Source organism: Pollicipes pollicipes, unplaced genomic scaffold (assembly GCF_011947565.3).
Source record: "Pollicipes pollicipes isolate AB1234 unplaced genomic scaffold, Ppol_2.1 Scaffold_3087;HRSCAF=3621_pilon_pilon_pilon, whole genome shotgun sequence".
Lineage (NCBI taxonomy): Eukaryota > Metazoa > Arthropoda > Thecostraca > Pollicipedomorpha > Pollicipedidae > Pollicipes > Pollicipes pollicipes.
This window is the reverse complement of record NW_023596225.1, coordinates 478254-493721: the sequence shown is the minus strand read 5'-3', so window position 1 is coordinate 493721 and position 15468 is coordinate 478254.

Here is a 15468-nt window from a genome sequence, read left to right as displayed (position 1 = left end):
AGGTCGCCGTCGGACGACGGTGGCACGTCGGGCGACGTTGGCGGGCTGTGGCGCGCTGGCATTCTGGTGACCTGCTCACAAGCGACCGAGCATGAGTTCCCCGGAAGCAGCTGCGTAGTCTTGATCGCAATTGAACTCTTCGGCATCAGGTGTGGTAGCCTAACTCCCTGCCCGCCATAACGTGGCCGATGCCTGCTTCGGTTCCACTTGTTGTCAGACCGGTCAGGTTGTGCGGGCGGAGGAAAATGACTTCAGGAGGTGAAAAGATGGGCTCGTTCCAAATGCTGACAAGTAGAGTACAGGGTTCTTCTGTTTGTTCACTGTCTCTGCAGCATATGAAAAAGATGATACCTCAGCTCCGCAGCCCTTGGAAATATGAAGCCAGGTATTTTTAGCACCACGCGGGAAAGCATTATGCAATGCCAGTGAAGAAACAGGACACCTGGCAGGTGAATGATGTCCTCGCTGTCGCCCTCACCGCAGAGCCAGCAGCACGTGCTTCGCGTCCCCGAGCCCTGCCAAGAAGGCCCGTGTCCCACTTGGCCTTCCATACGAATAGCCCACGCCTCCCCTCGGGCCGTGAGTATGAGGATGCTCCGCTCGTCAGTCTCCGTCCGTACGGCGGCACCTCCTTCTCCCCTCCGACGCCTACGGCCGTGAGTATGAGGATGCTCTGCTCGTCAGCCTCCGTCCGTACGGCGGCACCTCCTTCTCCCCTCCGACGCCTACGGCCGTGAATATGAGGATGCTCTGCTCGTCAGCCTCCGTCCGTACGGCGGCACCTCCTTCTCCCCTCCGACGCCTACGAGAGAGGCAACCAGATGTCACTCGGCCTCCGCCGCCTTTGAAGTCCTCCGTATCCGCAGGCTTCTGATGCGACGGTGAGATGAGAGCCACCGGCGCCGCCAGATGGCCAACACAAATATCCCCGATTAGGCTTAGGTGGCAGGATGCTGCTGCGGGTGCGGGGCTGGTGGGGGCTACAGATCAACACGTACGCACGTGGGCGGAGGAACATCCGGACCGGATGTCTTTTTGCGTTCGTCGGGAGATGTGCAGGGGCTGTATCTCGGCCGGGTTGGGGCGGGCCCTCCTAGCTCCGGCGCTGAGGGGCGGTCTGGTCGCTACGGTACACGGCACAGGCGAGCCACTGGACGGCCAGGCTAGTACGCTCCCATCACCAGACCTTTTAAACGGCGTCGATGCCATCCCCGTGTACACAACCAACTTGCGTGGAACGCGGCAGCAGAATAGAGCTGGCTCGAGGACAGTGCTATGATAAGCTTCTCAGATTATGCGAGACACCCCCCCCCCCCCACCGCTTCGAAAGCTTCATAATCCACATATTGAATAGGTAATAAACTCCGCACCATGTCCCATCTCATACAAAAATCAGAGCAGAATGAGATTCTACCGTAAAGGGTTTTGAAACGCTTTTCACGGATAAGTGTCTGAAGGTCAACAAAGAACGCTCCTTTGGTGGTCCGTCGAAAAGTGGTCACATTCCTTGAACCGGTATCGAAGAGGCTTTGACTGCAGCCAAAGAGTGGTCATCGCTTTAACTCGGGTCGTTCGTCAAGCCAGCAGTCGTCAAAAGAAGTCGTTTCGTCACAGCCGGCCGCGCCGCCGCTCCAGGCCCCGAGACGGGCACAGAAGCCCGGCGGCAGCGCTACCCCGCTTCAATTGTCGGCGGCCGGCACCGGCGGCCGGTGTTTTTGTGGCTCGCAGTCCGCGGCACAGGTGAAAGGGAGGCGGGCGGGGGGCGGACGGCCAGGGCATATCTTGGCACCTGTCCGGACGACCGCCACCGCCGCTCAGCCGGTGGCGTAACCGACAAATTAGTCACGATTACAGCCAGGGCTTCATCGCAGCGGAGGAGCCGATATCAACAGGCGCGTCACTCCGACTGTACCGTCATGGACGCAACAGGCAATTACTGTCAGGTATTATGCTGTGAAGTAACCACGAGCCTCACTTTGTTTGTAAAGAGTCTGTTGCGAAAGCTGTCATTTAGAGTAAAAGGAAAGACCAGCAATACTTTTCTGTTTAAATGGGCGCCTTTAAGCACACAGTATGTCACCTATGGTCACAGCAATTTTCCATGTAAATAATATTGCATTCCCCACGTTAGTTATATATCATAGTCATAGTCATAGTCATATATGCCTTGATCATATATCATACATATGCATCGCTTGCCCAGTGCGCTGCACATCACTCTTATGTACTGTGCCATCGCACGTTGTGGGACGTATTAGACCTGTGAATTGTTGCAAATGACACCATTCACCCCTCTGTGCCCAGTTTACCAGCCAACTGTTGACAAAGCCCTTGCACCTAAAATGACTGTGTTATGTTGCGCAGGAATTTACAGGTCCAAAGAAATTTCACAGTGAGAATGACAACTTACCTGTCCTGACAACTTACCTACCTGAGTCTGCTTGTATGATATTTCATTTTACAAGATCGTACTTGCAAATATTATTCTTTTTTGACGAAAACGACAATTCACGGGATATGGTGAACTTTCAGCCAGACTGACCGCGCCGCTGGGTCCAGGCCGCTGTGGCAGAAAGGCGCCGGACCGACTGTGGTCGCTGAGTCTGCCGACTTTCACCGCCCCTGTTGTTAATCGCTAATGGTCCGCACGTGCGCACATTCGGGGATGATTTCCGGTGTGCTTTAGGCCCGCGGCGACACCCAGCCCTCCCCTGGTCAGCAGCAAAAAGGCCGACTCGGCGAGAGTGAAGCCAATTTCGGCCGAGGGGAGGACTTAAATCACCGTTCATTTCCTGCCGTCGTCGGAAAAAGTATGACAAATGGATGACTTATATGAACGGCCGCAGGCCGAGGTCTAAAAACCAACATGGCGAATAACAGAAGTGAAATTTTGCGGAAGAGCCTTACGAGGAGCAAAGGGAATAACGAACATGTTCTAGACATCCGAGAGTTGAATAGTTTAATCATTCCTGTCGCCTCAAATCCAGCATTCTCCAGACCAATACATGTGGGCTAGTTACACAAATTTCCAGCTTCAGCTTACGCGAGCTCCATTTAGAAGTAAAACTCCTCGGAGTCTCCAAACTGCGGAATTTATGGCTTGAAAACGTCCTGGGGAGGTCCAATGAACTGCTCGATGAGGTGATCTTGTAAACGCGTGAGTGCAGTACACAGATGGCACTCCATCACCATTCAGAACGCCCCTTGTTAGTTGTCTGCTCTCACATGCTATTAAATGCCAGATGCATTCAGTCGGATTGTCGGTCGGGTGCCAGACGCACCAGCGATAGTACATCCGACTGGTAGATAAGGATATGCACGGAAATGATGAGGACGGTGGATAAGGATACGCACGGATCGTTTTAAAACGAAAGATATGAAAGGTGTTAAGGTGGATGGGCCATTTGGGCCCTAGATATAACCGCCGTCACGTGTTACACGACGTCCACACGGTGGCGCCTTTTGGACCACCCAAACGGCCAGTGGTAGGCAAAACAACAAAGTCATTAACCAATTAGCGTGTGGTCCCCGCCCCTGGCAGCGCCAAACGTCTTTATGGTTGGAGACAGACCGCCATTGGGGTGCGCGGGGTGTCGCCAAGACGCCGCCAACACCTCGGCGGTGAGCTGGAGGCGACGGTGACCTCTTCTGGTGCGCAAGGTCGCCGCAGGTCACCGACGGGTCGGGGCGGCGGCGGCCAACGCTGCCCTTCTGACCCAGCTTCGGTGAGGGGGTGGTGGACACAGCGGTGCTCCTGACCCTGACCGACCGACCGGCCCTGCCCCGTGTTTTGGTCGTGCACGTCAAATTTGGGGCAAGCGCGGGTTCAGACTTTTATTATCGCAGACCGTTCATACCGTTTCAGTACTTGTCGGCGCGCATCGATTCCCATGCTTCACATGCCGTCACCTGTCGGCCACTGAATATTGGTCGCTTTTGCCTATTTTCAGGTGGAGTTGAACACTCGCAAGAATTCGAACCGTAAGCATGCCACTTGCACTGGTATGGACAAGGACGTCGGCGCACGGTATCCAGTCCATGCACGACACGCCTTATGAGCTGAACTCGTCTTCCTGACGCTACAGGACAGGCGGCTGAAGGTGGGGCTGGCCTGCTGTGACGTCACACCTGCCGCATACTAGCACCGTGGTGCGCGACGGGACTTATCAGGGGCAGATGGGTCCCATGGCCCTCAGCAGAGGTACATCAGGGCAGATGGGGCCCCGTGGACCCCCGCGGCAGGGCCCATCAGGGCAGATGAGCCCCGTGACCCGCGGCAGGGCTCCATCAGAGCAGATGAGCCCCGTGACCCGCGGCAGTGGCTCCTCAGGGCAGATGGGCCCGTGACCCGCGGTAGGGCTCATCAGGGCCGATGAGGCCCGGTGACCCCGCGGCAGGGCTCATCCAGGGCAGATGAGGCCCCGTGAACCCGCGGCCGAGGTCATCAGGGGCAGATGGGGCCCCGTGACCGCGGCAGGGCCCATCAGGAGCAGAAGGGCAGATGAGCCCCGTGACCACGCGGCAGGGGCTCATCAGGCAGATGAGCCCCGTGGCCCGCGGCAGGGCTCATCAGGGCAGATGGGCCCCGTGACCCGCGGCAGGGCTCATCAGGGCAGATGAGCCCGGTGACCCGCGGCAGGGCTCATCAGGGCAGATGAGCCCCGTGACCCGCGGCAGAGGTCATCAGGGCAGATGGGCCCGGTGACCCGCGGCAGGGCTCATCAGGGCAGATGAGCCCCGTGACCCGCGGCAGGGCTCATCAGGGCAGATGGGCCCCGTGACCAGCGGCAGGGCCGACGATCGGCCTGTCGTTGGGCGCCCCAGGAGATGGCGCTCCTACGTGGCTGGGCAACGCAGGGATGAAACAGCGAATTCGGGACGCAGACATTGACTATGTCATCTGCTTTGATTGGGGCTTAATGAAAAAAGGTCTGTTGTCAACAGACGTGTCCTGGACGTACAAACACACACAGATGTTTAATGGGCTGTTTCCCATTTGGAGGAAATTGGGCAAGGATAAAACGAGAAAAAACTTTGTTCACCAGCAAAGTCTTGGTTACGTTGAAATCTTCAAATTGTTCTAGGTGCCAAAACTTCAGATATAAGCGATGCGTAACTTCTTACGTCATTGTTTTGATTGCACCTCAGAACACTTTGTGGCGTCAAAGCTGCATGAAAAATGCGAACAAGTGGTTGAAGATACACCCTCCGACTACGCACGATTACGGCAGGGTTTTCAAGGGGATCCAAGAGTATTGAGGCTAGCGTGATCGGTGCAGAAGCGGTCACATTGCCGTGGACATTTAACAAATCATCTTTAATTTTCACGAAAAAGGTGAGTTGGCTTGATCATCAACATCATGAATCTTACACCCACACGTGAAGCGTACGATATGGGTATTGTGCTGACATTGATGCCAACCTGTAAAGCCCCAGGGATTTGACTCCGATTTTGACTGGCTTCAGACTGTGCACATGTGTGCACACACCTGTATGATGGACACTGAATAATTCCTTAATTTCCTGCCTTCAATTTATATGTCAAAACCTCTTGGCACGCCGCGTGTGCCGCCAACGATCGTAACTGAAGCTAGCACTTGGACCAATCACAGCCATCGGATGCTGCCTGATTGACCAATGGCGGTGCCAACTCTTCCAAAATATTTGCCCGATGTGTTGCTTTGAACGCACTTTTTATATCTGAACACTGCCGATCAAGGTTCATGGATTCACGAAGGTGTGTTGCTCTCGTGACGTTTCTATTACGTCAAACATGTACGTGGTAGGCGTAACCCCACAGGGTGCACAAATTCATTTACGGCAAGCCCAGAAGCTAGAGGATTTTAGGTCTTAAAAGGTCAAGATTCTGAATGTCGGGAAATGGCGATACAAAAGTCTATGTTAGTTCAAACTCATACAAATGTGGATCAGTACATTTATTAACAAGGCATGTAGCCAAAATGTTCGTCATCGGGGAGCGCATTGTTTACGAAGTCCTGCGGATTAGAACCGAATTCCTGCGAAGTTGCCATTATCCAGTGTCGATATTTTGATTCGGGGGGAGGGGGGGGGGGGAAAGGAGGGCATGGGTATTTTGACGCCCTCCTCGGCTACGTCCCTGATGTTATCATCACCATATGATCCCTTTAGATGCTCATAGGCTGATATGCACTTACTACAAAGAGAAAATTGAAAGGCTCGGTATGCAAATATTTGCTGATATATAGCTCACGCAATCTAACTTGTAAATGGCTTTACAACGAACATAGCCTCTTTCAGCGTGTCACCACCACGATTGTGCCAAGCGGTTTCCAGTTGTCTTACAACACCTAACACCGTAACGCCTCGGCCCTGGGCGTCAAAAGAAGCTAGACCTGGACTGATGACTTCACACTCATTGTCGTGGCACCTGCCTCAGTGGCTTCAGTGCAGTGCACCATGACCATTTCCAGGCTCTACAGACCACCAGTCACCAGAGCCTGACGAAACGACGGGCTCTGGGCGGACAGCAGCCGGCTGCATGGACGAGAAGCGTGTTGACAAATGGCCAGTGTTCCCGCCAGACGGGCCGCACCGCTGAGGTGAGCTCCCTGTGCAAGCATACCAGAACATCGCAGAAGGAATTCGCCCAGTCTTCGCAAAAACACGGCGAAGTGGTGGAATGGTTTGTGGTGACAGGGGCGGTACTGAGTTGACACAATCCATTACCGAGACAAACATGCATTGAATTGAAATGAGCATATCGCGATGGTGGATGACACCCCGGCACCTACTGCTCTGACACCACACCCCGGCACCTACTGCTCTCACACCACACCCCGGCGCCTACTGCTCTCACACCACACCCCGGCACCTACTGCTCTCACACCAAACCCGACGCCTACTGCTCTCACACCACACCCCGGCACCTACGGCTACCACACCACACCCCAGCACCTACTGCTCTCACGCCACACCCCGGCACCTACTGCTACCACACCACACCCCGGCACCTACTGTTCTGGCACCACATCCCGGCACCTACTGTCCTGACACCACACTCCGGCACATACTGCACTCACACCACAACCCGGCACCCACTGCTCTCACACCACACCCCGACACCTACTGCTCTCACACCACACCCTGGCACCCACTGTTCCCACCACGCACCCCAGCCTCCACTGCTCTCACCCGGCACCCTGGTCTCCACTGCTCTCACCCGGCACCCTGGTCTCCACTGCTCTCACCCGGCACCCCAGCCTCCACTACTCTCACCCGGCACCCTGGTCTCCACTGCTCTCATCCGACACCCCAGCCTCCACTGCTCTCACCCGGCACCCTGGTCTCCACTGCTCTCACCCGGCACCCCAGCCTCCACTACTCTCACCCGGCACCCTGGTCTCCACTGCTCTCATCCGACACCCCAGCCTCCACTACTCTCACCCGGCACCCTGGTCTCCACTGCTCTCATCCGACACCCCAGCCTCCACTGCTCTCACCCGGCACCCTGGTCTCCACTGCTCTCGCGTCAGATCTGATTTCCGGCACTGCGCTCGGAAAACCACTCCCGCCACTCTGAAATATGCGTCCGTAAATTAGTGTTACGAGTCGGCGAGCACTCTGTACCGGCCTCCCCTGGCTCGCAGGCCGCCCGGCACATGGGCCTGGGGCGCCGACAGCGGGCTGCTGAAGAAGCCGCGCCAGTCCGGGGACGGCTCGCCCTCTACACCCCCGGCCGTTCGGAGAACGCCAAGAGGCTGGCGATGCCGCGACAGTGTCTCGAAGTTCTGCGATGACCTGTGTTGAATTTGGCTACAAGTAGCAAGGTCCAGGACGGTTGCAGGTATGAGTGAGCAGAATTTAGTACTTCCCAGCGGCTTGGCCATTCATCTAGCGCAGATGCCCGGCTCGGGTCGGGGACCGGGCGCTGGTTGGCTGGCCGCAGAGTCGCGCACCTCTCTCAGAGTCAGAGTCACAGAGTCTCGGAGTCGCGCACCGGCGACCACACCCGAAGCGGTGGCTTTCTCCGGACGCTGTCGCCGGTCGCGGTGCGCCGCCGTGGGCGTCCGAGTGACGCCGCGCCCGCACGGGGCTCGTGCCTGGACCGGGGTGGTCCGGGCTGGCGCGTTGGGCCGGCCGGCCCGGTAATGAGCCGGCCGTGCAGCGGCCGCCGCCACGCCGGCCATAACTCACCACTGGTCTCAAAATGTCCCGGCCTAGACCGTGCCGATGCATCATGCTGGTCCTCGGGCGCGGTGGCTCGTTTACCTGCTGACTGATGGCCGGACGTAGCCGGGGAAGGTGGCGTAGAAACGCACCGGGCGCCGCGGCGTAGTCCCGATGACTCTGTGACGTAGCCGGGGAAGGTGACGTAGAAATGCACCGAGCGCCGCGGCATGATCTCGCTGACACTGTGGCGTCATTCTGACTTCGATGTCAGGTAACTATAAAAGCAGCATGTTATGTGAGTGTTTGACGAAATGGGACGTCTAATCTTGTTACACAATGGTTTAAGGGGCATGCTACGAGAGGTTTGTCGCGGCACGTGTATAGCATATCGATTATGCATCGTAATTAATGTTTACGAACTTACGAACACACACAGGCGGGTGCTGTTGGACAGCGAAGATACGTTAGTTGCATCAAACACCCGGGGGATGAAGAGCGGGGCTTTAGTTATGCTATTTCCAGTCATCATTCCGCGAAACCAGCTCCCGGCGGACAAACGAAAGAAGCCTGTCTTTTATGAACGAGTTGAACGTCACATTCCGGTTGACAGGTCAACAACTGACGTGTTACTGTTCTTGGATATAGTTACAAAGCGTGCCTATTCACGTCTGTTCACTGAAATGTCAGCGGCTGACACCAACATTTCAATGAAATAAAACTACGACTCTGTTTATCCTCGCGGCTTTCTTCTAACGAGTGATGGGAATGGAGCTGGAGCTCAAGCGAGGCGCAGGCTCAAAGAATGTTGATTCCAGTGAAGAAAAAAACGACGAATCGCAGGCTCTTGGGGACCTGTAAATGCTAGAATCCTGGTGATTCCAAGATCAGTCTTCTTACACGCTGAGGGTGAAATGAAACTTTAGTCTCACATCCCCATCACAGAAATCAGTCAACCCAGCTTGCTCGTAGCAAATTGCCTGGCCGCTGCCGCTACAGTAAATGACTGAGTTCAGTCATTCTAACGCATAAGCTGCTGTGACAGGGTGGTACACTACACGGCGACATCTGTCCTCCCTCATCGCCGTTGTTCCAGGCGCGTGCGCCGCGTGCGCCTGACATCTGCCGCAGAGGAGTCGCGCCGCGCCACCAGGCGACAATACCCAGCTGCCGGTCGGAAATGAACACGTCTGGCGGCGCCGCAGTCGCGCAGAAGCAGGCGTTCCCCATCTGTCGACACGGCCCGGCCGTTGTTTATCCTGCCGCCGGCGTTCATCCCTCATCTCGGACACCGCGCCGGGATCTGGCCGCCCGGCGCCGGATTACAGGGCTGCCAAATTCCTGATGGCGTCCGGCCGTCATTACGGGCGCGCGGTGGCGGCGGCGGCCGGCGGCGTCGCGGGCACCGCGGTACTTTCCGCGGCCCCGGGCGAGAGACGCAGCCCCCGGGCCACGCGCCCTGCCGACCGCGCCAAGGTGATCAATGAGATGTGAGGCGCGCTCCGCGGCCAACGGGTTCGCCGCGTCGCACGAGCCATTCCTTTGTGAACGGCCGCTAATTATGAGCGTTTTGGTGTTGATGGAATGTAGCGAACGCCGCGCTCCGGGCGAAATCGGCCATGGGGCGGTGGGCCATAGGCGATACGGCCGTTCCTCGTGCTAGTCAGCCGTTATTGAGGAACGGTTTTAGAGTGTCTGAGACATTTCGGGTACTGTGCTTCAAAACGGGCTTTCAGTGGAGCTGTATTTTAACGGGCCTTCAGTAGAGCTGTATTTTACACACTGTCCTACAAAGCGGACGACTGACGGCTGCTTCTACGCTCGTATTTGCATTTGCAGAGTAGTCAGTGCGGACGTGCACTTCACGCGGCAATAAAGGCAGTCGACAGCAGCATGGACTTCGGCGACAGTGGCAGTCTACAGCACATTAACTGTCGGCGACGGAGGCAGTCAACATTAGGAGGTGCTATTGGCAACAGACGCAGCCTACAACAGCATGCACCGTCGAGCGAGAGCAAGGCGCCCACGCCAAATAGCAACTTAAGGGAGGTGCTACTTAACCCGTGGCAGGGTCATTGCATAGGGCGAAAAATGTCAGCCGATGTCCGTACCAGCTCGAGCACTGACCGAGATCACCTATCTGAGTTCATAACCGGCGTCATCAGGTTCCCGCAACTCAGAACTCTTCATACTGTTCATTGAGCTATTTGGCTTAATGTTCACACACAGCTTAGTAAGCGCTGTACTTTCCCAAGCTGCGGTTGCTCTGGTGGTAGTCGGGTGATGCCGCAAAGACGGTTTCGAGCTTAACACGCGCACGGATGGACCGGTTGAATATCTTTCACTCGGGTGGGGGGTGAGGGTGGGGGGGGGAGGGGTTAATTTGGACCCGATGTGATCTCAGAAACTAAGAGAATTAGAGACACCAAATTCACAAGATCCATTGACCTATACGTAAACTCACGTATCAAATTTGAGGTTCCTAGATTATAACCTTCACGTCGGATATAGTCAAACAAGGTCAAACTCCAGATTGGTGTCTGAAGTGCTCCCAGACCATCTCATGCAACCACTGTGAACCTATATACCCCGTCTAAGCGAAAGGTCATTGATGCTCATCTAAGGTCAGTGACCTTGTTTGGTCTCTCAAAGGTCATGGTGACCGAAATTATACAAGACTGCTTTCAAGTTTGCAATCGAAAAATCGTCAAAGGTTACGCTAGTCAGTGTACTCCTTAAAGCAAAATGCTGCTTTAGGGTAATAAAACACATAATTTTCTACCTTGTTTTGACCTTTATACTTGACCTCAGGCAAATGGAATTTGTTCACTGAATTGTGGTGCTGCCTAAGAAACTATCTCAGATATGTAAGGCTTCATGTAACACTCCGTTCTTGTATCAGATTGAACGATTCCCTAGAAATTGTCTTTGCTGAATCCATGGCCCGATTTAACCTGTCGTGGGTCAGCAACTTTACAAGCTACATCTAAATTGTTTATACCAAACGATCCGTCATTCAGCTGCCTACAGCTATGCAAGATTTTGCACTTCTATGCCGCGTCGTTCGAAAATCATCCCGGAAAAACCTTTGGATGGGCCCCAATTGACCCCCACCCGGGCGCGTGTTAAGGCTTTCGGGTTGGGCAGGGCCTCACCACCTCGTGTATGAATGGGCATAAAGCGATACCTTTACCTATCTCACGCGCTCGCAGTCGGTAGCGAGCTTGAACTTTGTTGGTCACACCTGCAGTTAATGGCTTTAACAAATGGAGCCCAGCCTCCGACTGAAAACTCTCTTTAACAACGCGCAGAAATGCACCGGCAATTGTTCAATGAAAATGCACACAGCGACGACAAGCAAACTCTGATTTGAAAACGGACCTGTTGCGGTCACTCATGACACAGGGGCAGTGCAGCACGCAATAGCCCCAGGACCGTGCGATCAATCGCTGCGCACCAGCTGGCCGAGCGTTCGTGGCGAGCTTCCGCCAATTTCGCCCTCTCCAACCGCGAAGCGCTGCGCAGGTTTCTCTCCAGCTCGGGCTCAACTTTCGCGGGTACCTGTGCCGTTAATCGTCAGGAGGTGATGCACTGGGGTGGCTAGGGCGCGGGGACGGTGCCGGGGGACCAGCAGGCCAGGAAGCCGGCCGTCGGCGGGCAGGAAGGGAGAGCGCCCCGCCCAGGCGGCCGCCGACGCCGTCGACAACACTCGGCTCACCTGACGCTCGTTAGAAACCGGCGCCGTGTGAGCGGCACAGGCGCGGTGGAGGTGGGGTCGGGTCAAACCGCAGAACGCGGCAGGTGCCCTCAGCAGGCAGCCACCGGCGCCGGCAGTGGGGTCTGCTTGCTGAGAACACCAGTGGTCAACGTGTAGAACGTAACACAAGGCAATTACTAGCAAAAAATAACACACTCTTAAAAACTTGCCGTAAGAATACGTCTTATCGTCTATTACCTTTGTTAGTTGTTTGCAATGATGATTGCACTGAATTCGAAGAAAATTCCTGTTTTTATTGGCGGCACTTCATTGGAAGTAATGGTCCAGGTAAGCATCAGCCATGGCCCTGCCATCCGTAGGCTTTCGGTAACATCCGTTCAATACCTGTACAGCGTGCCAGTGTGCCATGATTGAATCAGGCTCTCTGACATGTCGAACATTCGAGCCATCTCGCAAATAAAGCATTCAAAGCCAATACCAGCCTCGATTCGTAGCCTTCGACATGACATTGTCAAGTATAAGGCATGGTGGTGCTGCCTGCTCATTGGTTTCAACCAAGTGGATCGTCAGAGTATCTGCTTGCAATGGATGTCGTAGGATATTTTTCGCCGCCTTTATAAGTTGTAATTGTTAATGCTGTTTTATCGCCTTTTCCGTCGGCAGCCTGTCAACGCAACCACATCGTGGCGTTCACAGCACGCCGCATTTCGAGCATGAACATTGCGTGCTAGCACTGACCCATAATCAGATTTGGTCTGTTTTATGGATACGTATGCCCCCTATAGCTTCTTCTCAAAGCCGAGCAAATGCACATCTAGTGCATGTTAAGGTATACTAATCCTTAGGTCATAACTTGTTAAAGCAAACGGAAGGCCTTTGCCCAAGATGCCAGTAGTAATATGCAAAAGTAATAGCAAATTGATGCGTAATAGATAGAAATCCGAATAAAAACATCGTAACTGACTGAGACATGACGACTCTGTGTAAAGCTAGGCTGTCTTGTGCAATATCCAGGCCTAAAACATGTATTTCATTGCAAAGACAAGCATAGTGCCAGATGCTGCAAACGCTGGGGCACCTGTCCCTAGTCCCTCTTCTCCTGCACCTTTGAACACATCAACCATTGGACTCACCCCGGTGGGACCAGTGAATAAAGGGCATGTGAACCTTCGATAGCTGGAAACGGTTCCACCACGGCGCCACACCAACCAGACTCACACAGCCACAGCCGACAATGCTGGTCGGCGGAAGCGGCACTGACTTTAAAGTAACGAATGACTGCACGAGACTGCTAATGACGAAAGCTTCCACCGCGTCGGCGGCGGCTCCACAGGTTCCCATTAAAGCCGGGCCACCAGTACGGGAACCGGCTCATGAATATGCAAAATATGTCCGTGCGCCCCCATCCTGGGATAATGTTCTGCAGCGAAACGCCAGATTTGTATCTTTGAAAACTCATCCATGACACTTTCGCGTAATACCTTGGATGCCTTCCTGAAGAGAAATGCTTGCCCTGTTTTTTGAAGTCATCTATGTGTCAGGCCTCAAACTGGTTCCCTTTGGTTCAGACGAGACAAGAATATCACGTGAAGCATGCATTGGAGGCAAGATGCTAAAAATGTATGGTATAATATATACCATAACTGTGTTATATAAACGATTGACATATTCAAAATATCTATTATACTTGTTTTTATGATATATATGGCACATATACAACATGCATGATATGTATATATATATATATATATATATATATATATATTCATAAATATATATATATATATATATATACACATAGATATATACTGATATTCGGAACATTGGACGAGGATAACGGGTGTTCTTCATTCGCACGCGGCGGAACGCAGCGTTGCCCGCTCAGCCGTTCAGGAGAACCTCGCATCCAGCTTGATAAATACCTGATCGAAGTAGCGGGCGATCGGACCAGACCGGTCTTAATTAGAACATGGCAATCTCTAGACCTCTGCGAGTGGTCAAGGGCTCTTGGCCAACTCTCGCTGGAATTTACCGATTGGCAGACAGCGCGAGATGAAAATGTAGTGCACATGCTCTGCAACAGAGATCGTAACCCTCGCATCTAGGTAGCATGCTGCGGCTATAAATCAGTGGGCGATAGATAAACCCCTTAGGTCTCCCTGAGCACCCCAGCGGCCTGCCACCTGGCGGCAGTTTCCCGAGCAGAGCGCGCGTGCGAAGACCGGCGCCCAGCAGGCTCCGCCGGCGGGCTGTCCGCAGGAAGAGGGGCGGCCTTGCAGTACTGCGGACCGGGCACGGCGCGGAATGCGGTGAGACGGTCGTGATGAGTCATCAGAGTGACCTGGGGTCTCGCCACAGGCAAACGGCAGGAGACAGATGCATGCAGTAATAAGGAGAGGCCGGTTCCTCGAGTTTAGAAGCGGAACGTGACTTTTATTCATTGGAACCATTCGGTTCACTGCAGCCTGGTTATCATAGTTTTGTATGTATTCAGATGCATGTATACATGCATTAATGTTTAAAACACTTCTCAACCTAAAATGACTATTCCGAGTGTTGAATCAGAAAGTCTAACAGGTGAGACATAGAACACCCGTGACAACAATCACACATATATTCATGAAAGGCATACACACACGAAACCTCAGGTAGCAGCACACAGATATTCATCGAAGGCATACACACGCGAAACACACCTCAGATAACGGTACGCAGATCATCTTCTCGATTAGGCTCCCTGAAATGGAGACTACAACAATTCCAGCAGTCGTAGTGGCGGCAGTCTGATTAGAAACATTAGTCAAGGTCGCAGTTAGTTGATTTGCAAATGGTAGTCAAGCGTGCGGTAATTTCTCACCCAGGTTTCTCGCTAAGCTATCGCGAGAACGAACACACGCCAAGCATAGCTGGAGAGTGGGGTCTCCCGCCAGAGCAGCCGGTTGGCACCATGCAGAGGCTCACTGTTGCAGGAAGACGCCACTTGCCTAGTGCCATTTTTAAGCTGAGGGGAGGGGCGCATCTCCCCGCTCAAGCCTTAATGATCCCAAGCCCTCATGCCAAGCTGATGATATGGGGAAAACCTGATGCATGCTACGCATGACATCCTCGCAAGCTGCTTTAAAATGCTGCATATTAAATGCAGCATGAAATTCTGCACCATAAATGCATGGAAATACTATCGGTGGGTACGTAACTTAAACGCCAACCCGTATCACCCAAGCCCACAATGGATAACTAATGTTGTAACTGGTTTCGAATGTAGAAAAGGTTATGAAAGCTGTACGGTGCACTATTGCACTGCAATTATGGAGGCGATTATAAACGTGCTTCACAGAGGTTTTCCTGTGCGTCGGACGTTTGCATAGGTCACAGCCGAAGACTTAATACCGTGGATCTGCCTACACCATGCTGTTTTTAAATGCGTCATGGTTTCAACATCTATCGCGGTTACACACAGCATTTTTTTTTCTCCCACCAGTCCCCCCCCCACGCATGCCGTGCTGGGCAGCGAGGAGGCAAAGTAATATCGGTTACATGCTTGATACGCATCACGCGACTTATTTTGTACAGAGTTGTAAGTAAACCTGCGATGATTTATGGAT